Below are 10,696 nucleotides of genomic sequence, written 5' to 3'. Positions count from 1 at the left end.
TTTAAAAATGGGATATTCTCTTTACTAGGACTTTGAAAAACACAAGAATGGTTCTAAATTTGAACACATGGGATCATTTTGGGTTCTGAGAATGACAGTTTAATGAAGCCCCAAAACATGTCGGCTGCCATGGAGCGTGGATCTCAATTCATTCATCTGGGTAAGGCTGCCACCTCACCTATGGCAGCTTGAAAAAGCTGATCCTGGCCTGATTGGTCCATATTGCCTACAAGGAGTTGTAGTTTTAGTTTTCCTAAGAAAAAAAATATGAGATATATCTCCATGCATGCAGAGAGTCATAATCAGGACTGAGTCAACCTTTCTGGACTGACACATGGGTGAGGAGGCAACCCTAACTCCCACTTCCAATAGGCACAACCCTACTCTTGGGGAATTCTGCACTACTGTGGAGCGCAGAATTTGCATAGAATTTACAGTTTTTGCACAGAATTTCTGAGAAAGGCCCCATGGGCCGTGAGCAGTGCCCATCCTGCTCGTGGCAAAGATCAAGCCTGAGGATCAGCTGGCTGCAAGCAGAGCCCATCCTGTTCGCAGTGAAGATCAGCAGATTAGGCCCAGTGTGAGAGGCAAGAAACCTTGTGAGCCTGTGTGAGAAAGAGGAAGTGTGCTTGTGAGGGAGCCTGTGTATGTGTGTGTGTGTCAGCATGAGAAAAAAATGGAGCCAGTGTGAGGGAATATGTATGCGACTGAGAGAGTCGGATTGTGTGTGCATGTGTGTATGAGAGAGAGAACCTGTTTGAAGGGGGGGGGGGGTGCAGCAAGGGCTGAGAGAGAGTGGGAGCCTCTGTGCAGGTATGTGAGTGAGAGAGGAGGAGGCTATGTGATGAGGTGTTTTTGTGTGCAAGAAAGAGAGGGAGCTTGTGTGTGTGTGTGTGTGTGTGTGAGAGAGAGAGAGAGTGGGACAGAAAGAACCTGTGTGAGGGTGTGTGTGTGTGTGTGTGCGAGAGAGAGCGGGAGCCTCTGTGCAGGTGTGTGAGTGAGAGAGGAGGAGGCTGTGTGATGAGGTGTTTTTGTGTGCAAGAAAGAGAGGGAGCTTGTGTGTGAGAGTGAGAGGACAGAAGGAGCCTGTGTGAGGGAATGTGTGTGTGTGTGTGAGAGTGGGACAGAAAGAACCTGTGTGAGGGTGTGTGTGTGTGTGTGTGCGAGAGAGAGAGGGAGCCCGTGTGAGGGTGTGTATGTGCAAGAGAGAGAGGGAACTTGTTGGAGGGTGTATATGTGTTTATTAGAGGGGTCAAACTGTGAGAGTGGAGGACTGAGGGGTGGAAATAGAGTGTAAGGAGTTGCGCCTGGAGGGGGACGGGAGAGAGATAGTGGAGAGCAGAGGAGATGGGACCTAAAAAAGCAGAGTGAAAGAGGTCTGGCCAGGGGAGTAGAGAGAGAGAGATGGAAGGGCCACTCTTGCAGTGTACTTCTAAGGGAATTCTGCTCAAAATATGTAAAACTCTGCATCTTTGAGTAATAACTTTTCTGTATTACATTTTAAACTAATTACTTAAACACTGTGATGTGTATTGTTACTTTAACTTTAACTCCACCCCCAGGATCACCTCTACTCAGTCCGCGTAAACTTACGAGCAGACAGGGCGTATGAGCATAAAAGTTTACCAACATATTGGATGAGCAATTTTATTTTATTATTTATTATATTTTAAATACTTCTATTATGCCTATAATAACTATGTCTTGTTAGGTGGATTACAAAATAAACATAAAATAAAAACAAACAAATCACCTCCTGGGGGAATTGTGCACACAATTCCCCCAGGAGTACAATTCTGACAGAGGTCAAGTTCTGGTGAAATGTCACCAGAACTTTTATCTGGTTCTGTTACTGGAATGAAAAGTCAAAACTAGTACTGTACTTGGCCCCTTGCAGGAAAATAGTAATAGGCATATTATAAACTCCATAAACATGGCCAAGATTCTCAGATACTGGTATTCAAAAGATATAAAGGAGTTAGGCACCCAGATCAGTCTCAATGAAAGCTCAAGCACCTACCATAGTTTTATTATGTGGGTGGGACCAGAAGTAAAGAGATAAGAACATGCCATACTGGGTCAAACCAAGGGTCCATTAAGTCCAGTATCCTGTCTCCAAAGGTGGCCAATCCAAGTCACAAGTACCTGGCAAGTACCCAAACATTAAATAGATCTTAATGCTGGCAACAAGCAATGGCTATTCCCCATTAATTAATAGTAGTTTATGGACTTCTCCTCCAGGAACTTATCCAAACATTTTTTTAAACCCAGCTACACTTGCTGCCTTAACTACTTCCTCTAGTAACTAATTCCAGAGCTTAATTGTGCATTGAGTGAAAAAGAATTTTCTCCAATTTGTGTGCTACTTGCTACTTTCATGGAATGCCCCTTAGTGCTTGTATTATCTTAAAGAGTAAATAACCATTTCACATTTACCCATTCAAGTACTTTCATGATTTTGTAGACCTCTATTACATCACCTCCTCAACAGTCTCTTCTCCAAGCTAAACAGTCCTAATCTCTTCAGCCTTTCCTCATAGGGAAGCTGTTCCATACCCTTTATCATTTTGGTCGCCCTTCACTGTACTTTCTCCAGTGCAACTATACTTTTTTGAGATGCGGCGACCAGAATTACACACAGTATTCATGGTGCGGTCTAATCATTGAGCGATACACAGGAATTATGACATCCTCCATTTTATTCACCATTCCCTTCCTAGTAACTCCTAACATTCTGTTTGCTTTTTTGACCACCACAGCACACTGAGCCGACAATTTCAATGTAATATCAACTATGACACCCTGATCTTTTTCCTGGGTGGTAACTTCTAAATTGTATCCTAACATCATGTAGCTACAGCATGGGTTATTTTTCCCTATATGCATCACCTTGCACTTGTCTGCATTATATTTCATCTGACATATGGACACCTAATCTTCCAGTCTCGCAAGGTCCTCCTGCAATTTATCATAATCCATTTGTGATTTAACTAATCTGAATAATTGTCATCTGCAAATTTGATCACCTCACTCGTCTTACCCCTTTCCAGATCATTTACAAATATATTAAAAACCAAGTCCAAGTAGAGATCCCTGAAGCACTCCACTGTGAAAATTGACCAATTAATCCTACTCTCTGTTTCTTGTCTTTTAACCAGTTTGAAATCCACAGAAGGACATCGCCTCCTATCCAATGACTTTTTAGTTTTTTCTTAGAAGCTTCTCATGTCAAACGCCTTCTGAAAATCCATATGCATCACATCTGCTGGTTCACCTTTATCCACATGCTTATTCACCCCTTCCAAAAATGTAGCAGTTTTATGAAGCAAGACTTCTCTTGGGTAAATCCATGCTGGCTGTGTCCCATTAAACCATGTCTATCTATATGTTCTGTTGTTATATTCTTTATGATAGTTTCCATGATTTTTCCCAGCACTGAAGTCAGGCTCACTGGTCTATAGTTTCCCGGATCATTTCTGGAGCCCTTTTTATATATCAAGGTTACATTGGCCACCTTCCAGTCTTCAGGTACAACAGATGATTTTAATAGGTTACAAATTACTTGTAATAAGTCTGAAATTTTATTTTTGAGTTCTTTCAGAACCCCGGGGTGTATGCCATCCAGTGATTTGCTACTCTTCAGTTTGTCAATCTGGCCTATTACATCTTACAGGTTCAGCGCGTGATTTGGGTCAGCTTATCTGAATCGCCCCCAGAACGGCCATCTCCCTAAAATCCTCCTCAGTAAACATCTGAAGCAAAAAAAAAATTCATTTAGTCTTTCCACGATGGGCCTTATATTTCCTAAGTGCCCCTTTAACCCCCTCGATCATCTAATGGTCCAACTGACTCCCTCACAGGATTCCTGCTTCAGATATATTTTTAAATGTTTTTATTATGTTTTGCCTCTACAGTAAACTTCTTTTCAAATTATCTTTTAACCTGTCTTATCAATGTTTTAAATTTAACTTGCCAATACTTATGCTTTTCCCTTAGGTACTTAGTGTGATTTTTCAGTGCTAGGAACCTAAACTTTAGATAAATAAATAGCAGTCCTACTTTTAGGAACCTGAAGTTAGGAGTTTTTTAGGCAAAAACTTGGGAAAAATTTCAGCTGAACTTAGGTACTAGGGGTAAGCAAGGGTTTCCCACCTCCATCCATTTTGTTTTAGTTCATTTCTGTTTCAACTTTGTTTTACATTTTGTTGTATGTTTAAAAAAAAAAAAGGGGGGCATTTCATTTAAACCTAAAAAAACAAAAAAGGCAGTAGCAGCCAGGGGCCACCCTGCCACAAAAATTGTGATTCTAAAAGAGAAGGCAAAGTCCAACTGGGTCTCTTTCCCCTTAGTATGTAGATGGTTTTATTGTAACTATGGATATCTTTTAAGTCTTTATATATATTTTATTATGAATGTTTTGATGTAAACCGCCACGATCTCTGGAGTGTGCAATCAATATGTGCTTGAAATTAATAAATAAATCTTCTTTACCCACCCTGGACCACTCCTCCTAACTTGCCCACAATCTTAAGCATCTCCAGGGGCCCCACTGGTGCTCTACCAGCAGGCCCCGAAGCTGGTACCATTTTGTAGCACAGAGTTATATCTGCAGAGAGACCTCCATACAAACAGTGGCTGCTACTGCCTTTTTTTTTGTTTTGAAAACTAAACATGAACAAAATCTTTTTTTTTTTTCATTTCATCTTCAAAATGAAATGAAACAAAACAAGTGTTTGTAGAAATATTATTTTTCATTTCAAAGGAAATCACGTTAGTATCTAAGTTTTAGGTGCTTTGGTGAGGAACTGAGCTTTCTTTGAAAATTGATCCCTCAGAACTGACAGCCAAATGTCTGCTTATTGTGAAGGCTGTTAAGATGCTGTGATATTCAACCCAACAGCTGTGGAAACTTTAATTAATTAATTAGTTAAAAAATGTTTCCAATGACTTTTTTTTTTAATAGTAATAAAAATCTGCAGAATCAAATATTTTCTGTTGCAATGTGCTCTTATGAGTTGGGGGATCTCAGAGTTCTCTTAGAGGAAGCTCACTTAGAGAACTTTTCAAGATGACCTAAATACTGCCTGCATGTGTGCCAATAATCCAGTGCCAGAGAAAATCATTAAGGCCACTAAATCCTATCCTGCATCAAATTTCCCAGTGCTACTCACAGTCAACCTGCATTCATACTGTGCAATCAAACATTCCAATCTGCTTTCTGAAATATTTAGTTACATACCAGCAGTGGCCATGATATGCTTGTAACATGCTGCATGCATCTGTAAACACTGCTGCTGGTTAACCTCTTAGCCAGGAGCCATGGTTTTCTGCTACTCAAGGCTAAGCCTATGATGTTCACTTTGGAGTGGTGCCTTGATGTCAGAATATCCTGAGCCCTGGCATCAAGAGTTAAATGAATGGTTTGGTTTAAAATAGTGCAAAAGGGCCTTTGAAACAGCAAGAGAGCCAGACCTAGAGGAATACCAAAATGCATTTGACACTGCCAGTCCATTCCTGTCCTCAAGAGCCATAAACAGCCAGGTTTTCAGGATCTCAACAATGAATATGCATGAGATAGATTTGCATTGCACTGCCTCCAGGCCTGTTTGTAGCTCTTGAGGACTGGAGTTGTCCACTCCTGGGCTAGAACCACAGCCAGTTTTCAGTGGTTCTTCACAAACTGATCTCCAATTTAACTCAGCTGTTGAGGTGGGGCAGTGTGAGACAGAAAGCAAAAACAGCTGAGAATAGAGAAATACAGGAAGAACAATCCTTAACTTACTTGCATTTTTAATTTTAAATGCTTTCTCTCCCTCTAGGAAAGTTGTAAAGCATGCTAAGCACTAACCCCCAAAAAAAAAAACAACCCACACATCTGCTTATTACCTCCACTAAGCCAAAGATCTGAGGCTGCCTTCAGCAGCCCTTTGCCACATTTATCCAACGGTTTTGAAATAGAAGCCAAGGATCTCACTGCTGTGTTCTAAGATTATAATCTGATCAATTTTGGATTCAGAAGTGTCCCGTCCCCCCCTCCCACTCATGATTAGAGTAATGGACTGATTGGTAACCAAGAGGCCAAGGCTCAAATATTGCCTCTTCTACTAACACACCCAGCCTTCACAAGTCACTTTATCTCCCATTGCTTCAGGCATCCACTTAAAATCATAAACTATTTGGGGAACGAACTTCTTGTACTTGACTGCTGAATGCTCTATAAATGCTGAAATGTAAAGAGAGAGGCACAGTTTACAGTCATGACCTTAGAGCACTGCCTTTTAGCTCTGCTTTGTGTACTACTACAGTAAATCAGGGGAAAAAAACACCTTTTTTATTGCTGTGGTCGACATGACACATTCACTATGTTTCCATTATATTTTCAGCCTAAAGAAAGTCCTTTTGCTCTGAGCCAGGCGTGTGCATACCTATAAGATATGCTAGGCTGAGTCAGCCCAAATGTCCATCAAATTCAGCACCTGGTCTCTGACAGAGGACAGTCCAGGTCATATGCACCCTGCAGCTCCCAAAGGCTAGATCTGTTCCTTGTTGCTTATGCCCAGGGATAAGCAGTGGCTTTCTTAAACCTACCTGGCTAATAATGGTTTATGGATTTTTCTTCCAGGAACTTGTCTAAACCCATTTTAAACCCTGTTACAGTAACTGCTTTTACCACATCCTCTGGCAACACATTAATAAAAACATAAAAATGCCATATTGGGTCACACCAAAAGGTCCATCAAGCCCAGCCTTCAGTCTCCAACAGTGGTCAATCCAGGTCACAAGTACCTGGTAGGATCCCAAGGAAAAAAAAAAAAAAGTTCAATCCTTCTTGCTCATAACATGGATAAGCATTGGCTTTCCAAGTCTAATTGAACACTGAGTGAAAAAAATTCTCTCTCCAATTTGTCTTGAATCTGCTGCCTGCTAGTTTCATAAAGTGGCCCATAGTTTTAATACTATTTGAAAGGGTAAATAACCTGAGCTATATTTTTTTCAGTGCCATACAGGAAATACTAGCAAAAAAATAAAGCCCAGATTTTAAAAGGGCTATGTGCGTAAATTTCGGAGTTTATACTCGTGACTGGGCCTTGCGCTCACTGCACACATTTTACAATGGGCCCAGCCATGCGCGTAAACCCCGGTATGCACAGAAGCGCGGGCTGAGGGAAAAGGGGCGGCTCAGGGGGCATGGTCTGGGTGGGGCAGGGGGGCGGGCCAGGTCAGCACCATTAGCTGCTGTCCCGGGGAAATGCACGCCGGCAGCCAGCCAGTGCGCACAGATTCCTTCTGCTCTGGAGGAGCAGTAAGAATTAAAATAAAAAAATTAGGGATAGTTAGGATAGGTTTAGGGGGTGGGGAGGAGAGGGGGAAGAGGGAGGAAGGATAGAGTTAGGTGTAGGAAAGTTCCCTCCTCGTCCACTCCTTAATTTTAAAAAGCCGGCACACGTGTGCACGGCCATTGGATTTTATAACATGCGCGCGCATGTTATAAAATCGGCACATCCCTTTTAAAATCGACCCCTAAATTAATATGACACAGTGCTCCAAAAATCTGTAAAGGTATGAAAACAACACCTGTGGTACTGGGTACCACACTGAAATAATGAAACTCAGAGGGGTGTAGAGTTATATCAAGGACTGAGCATAGACAAAACCAGTTCAAAGTGCTAGCAATGCTTCTGGCAGCTATAAACATCAAGTTATGGCAAAATAGAGATTTTTAAAACCTATTTTTTTTGGTTTAAAAAAAAAAAAAGACAGATTTGATGATGTCCCTTTAAAATCAGTCTATAAACAAGGGCGTATGGTATTGGTAACAGTCCTTGAAGCTCATTCTATCATACACTCAAAGGTGATCATATGCAATTTACTGTTGAAAGAGGATCACCTTTAAGTGATTGGTTGAATGGTACAGTCTCTCTCGACGCAGCCTCTTTTTGTCCAAACACGGTGGGCGTGTCGGGGGACAGATTGACTTTTGAAAGATGTGGTTTGGAATTTAGGAGCCTCGTCAGTAATAAATTGCATATGATCACCTTTGAGTGTATGATTGATCTTCAAAAGACAGTTACCTACCTATACCATTCTCCCTTGTTCATAGATTGTTATTGCTTGCGCGAGGATTATTACTCCTACCTCCGTTTTTGCTGTCCCTTTAAAATCAATTTTATTATTCCTCTTCAGTTGCTGCCAGAGGTTTTCCTTTGACTGAATGAGTCAGCCCAGCTGGCAAACACCTGTTCGGAGCCCTGTACTTGGCTAACTCAGTAGAAATAAGAATGAATACACCCATGGGAGTGGCATCACTGGCTTGTTTCATGTTATCAGAGAGCTCCGCAGGAACCTACAGTGGACTTTGTTTACTGACAAGATGGAAAACCCTGGCTGCCAGCAGACTGTGGCAATTTGTTTGGGCAAGAATGCCAGGGAAACCTTTTGTAATAACTCAGTGCATTATAATTCCATTCATCAGAATCTGTGCATTTAGCTGTTGGAAAAATAGAAGTCCCAATCCATTTTTTTGAGAGATCACCTGTTACTATAATCAAAACTAAACACTATTCGGAATCTATTTGAGGAACCTCCAATCTACAAGCAGACATCGATCTGGAAGAAAGGGTTAATGTATATAAATGTTATGTTTTGCCAACATTGTGGTGTGGTTTAAAAGAGGTGCAAAGTGCTTATCCAGCGTATATGGAAAACACTGTTGCAGCAATCCTCAGTACAGAGCTGTTGAACTAAGTTTCCAAGTACCAGACAGCTGGGGACCCTTTTCTGACCGCATATGTCTTGGGAGAAGGAATTCTGAGAAACGTAACTTCCAGTTCTCCCTAAAGAGTCCCAGCACTAGAGGCTCCAGATTCCTCAGGCATAGTGATGCTATGACCTGCGACAGTGGCCCTGGCCTGCTTAGCCTGTTATAAGATCCCATACAAAGCAGATTTCATAAGTGCACAAACTAAATATCCAATCCCATAAACCAAAAAAAAAAATCATACAACCTCATAGCAGCGTAAGCACCCGCTGATAGTTGTATGTATACACAGCGCGCCCTGACACAGCACAAAAAAGCTATATCCCTGCGAAGTGAGCGTCCCTATCTAAGCGGGTGAAACCTGTCAGCCTCGACCCCTTCAACTGTCCATACGTAGCATTCCTGAGTGCTTACTGCATTTTCTTCCCGGCCATTTTAAGAACGGGTACCTCGATCATGAATAATAATAATCAAGGTCTAGGAAGCTTTGCTAGCCATTCCTTGCTCTGGGCATGACCCTCCCTTCCCCCCTCCTTACCGGTGCACATGGTACGGTCTGTGATGAGCGCCGCCAGGCAGTGCAGAGCCGTGACAGGCTCAGACGCGCAGGTTCCCCGCTGCCCACTGAAGCCTGAGGTGTGTGTTTCCTTTCTGTGCACACAGGGTCAGATCGAGGTGGAGAGCGAGACTGTCTTCAGGTTGGCTGCTGATACTCCAGGTAAGAATTCAAGCATCCCCTTTAAAACGCTGCTCCTTTAAAGCTTAGAAGCCCCTGGGAATGCGCGGTGTGTCCCCAGAACTTTTTCTTTTCTTTGCTCACGTGAGTGTTTTAACTCCTGCAAAAAGCAGGTTTGTTTTTCCGACCTTGCTAGTCTTCTGTCAGCATCACCTCCTCACCATTTTTTTACGTTTCTTCTGCAAGGCTGAAATGTTTAGGTGGGCGGAGGAATAGATGAATTATGTCTAGGAGAGAGAAATCCCTTAATATTTGTATAAAGGAAGGTAAAATGTGCAAAGGGGTTTTGCATAAATTTCTGCAGAGCATTTCTCATGCAAATGGATATAAAATCGTGGCAGAATGCTTGTGTCCTAACGAAGTAGTGTTGTTGAGAGCCTTGTTAAAAAAAAAAAAAAAAGTTAAGCGCTTCAGTGAAAGATTAGGCAATGAAAAGTGATTGATTGACTGATTTGTGTTTATATTCCGCCTTTCAGTCACTGGCTGATATTATTTATATCATACATCAAGGTTCTCGCATTCAAAACCATCTCTGTGCTATGATGATACTTTACTTATCTTTCAGCTTTGATTACTTTAACTCCAAAGCATACAAGGGGAAACCGAAAATATTTGTTAAATAAGTTAATTAAAGAAAAAGAGCATGCCCTTTTCTTCCTGTACTTTTATGAAGGATGGGGAAGATCATGTGACCTCAATGTACAGAAAGCAAGTGGTTCTTGAGTCGCTGGGAAACTTGCATGATTTGCAATTAGAAATGTGAAAACTGCTTGTGAGTAGAAGCTCGTGCAACATCGGGTGGCTGCTCACCAGGCATGAAACTGCCCTGTGTTCCGTGTTCATTTTCTGTTATGATTTTTCAATTGCAGGAAGCTAAAGGGGACTATACCAGGTAAGGGCTATTTCCTTTTCCGTTGCTGTTGCACTTAAGAGTTCTGCTTTTATACCACGATCCATTAAAATAATACAGTTCAATCGGAGGAAAAATGTTTATGGTGCAGTGACATGAAAGTAGTAAAACCACTGCCGCGTTGAATCCTGCAGTATGAATGTGTGTAAATGTGTACACCATTTTTTTTTTTTTTAGCATGCCTAGGATCAGATTCAGCAAAAGCTTTCTAGCAGTTCATTCAGATTTTAAATAACTGTCCTTTGTGTGGTCAGAAAGTGCATACCGTGTATAATAGGCTTATCCTTTTTGT

General features: G+C 41.7%; 1 protein-coding gene across 1 annotated transcript in view; it reads left to right on the top strand.

Moving 5' to 3' along the window:
• FRMD4B (FERM domain containing 4B) overlaps positions 1 to 10,696 on the top strand; it is a 295,281-nt gene that overhangs the window by 120,804 nt on the left and 163,781 nt on the right. The gene's annotated exons all lie outside the window — the stretch shown is intronic.

This window comes from Rhinatrema bivittatum, chromosome 4 (assembly GCF_901001135.1).
Source record: "Rhinatrema bivittatum chromosome 4, aRhiBiv1.1, whole genome shotgun sequence".
NCBI classification, from domain to species: domain Eukaryota; kingdom Metazoa; phylum Chordata; class Amphibia; order Gymnophiona; family Rhinatrematidae; genus Rhinatrema; species Rhinatrema bivittatum.
This window is presented reverse-complemented; position numbering and strand designations above follow the sequence as displayed.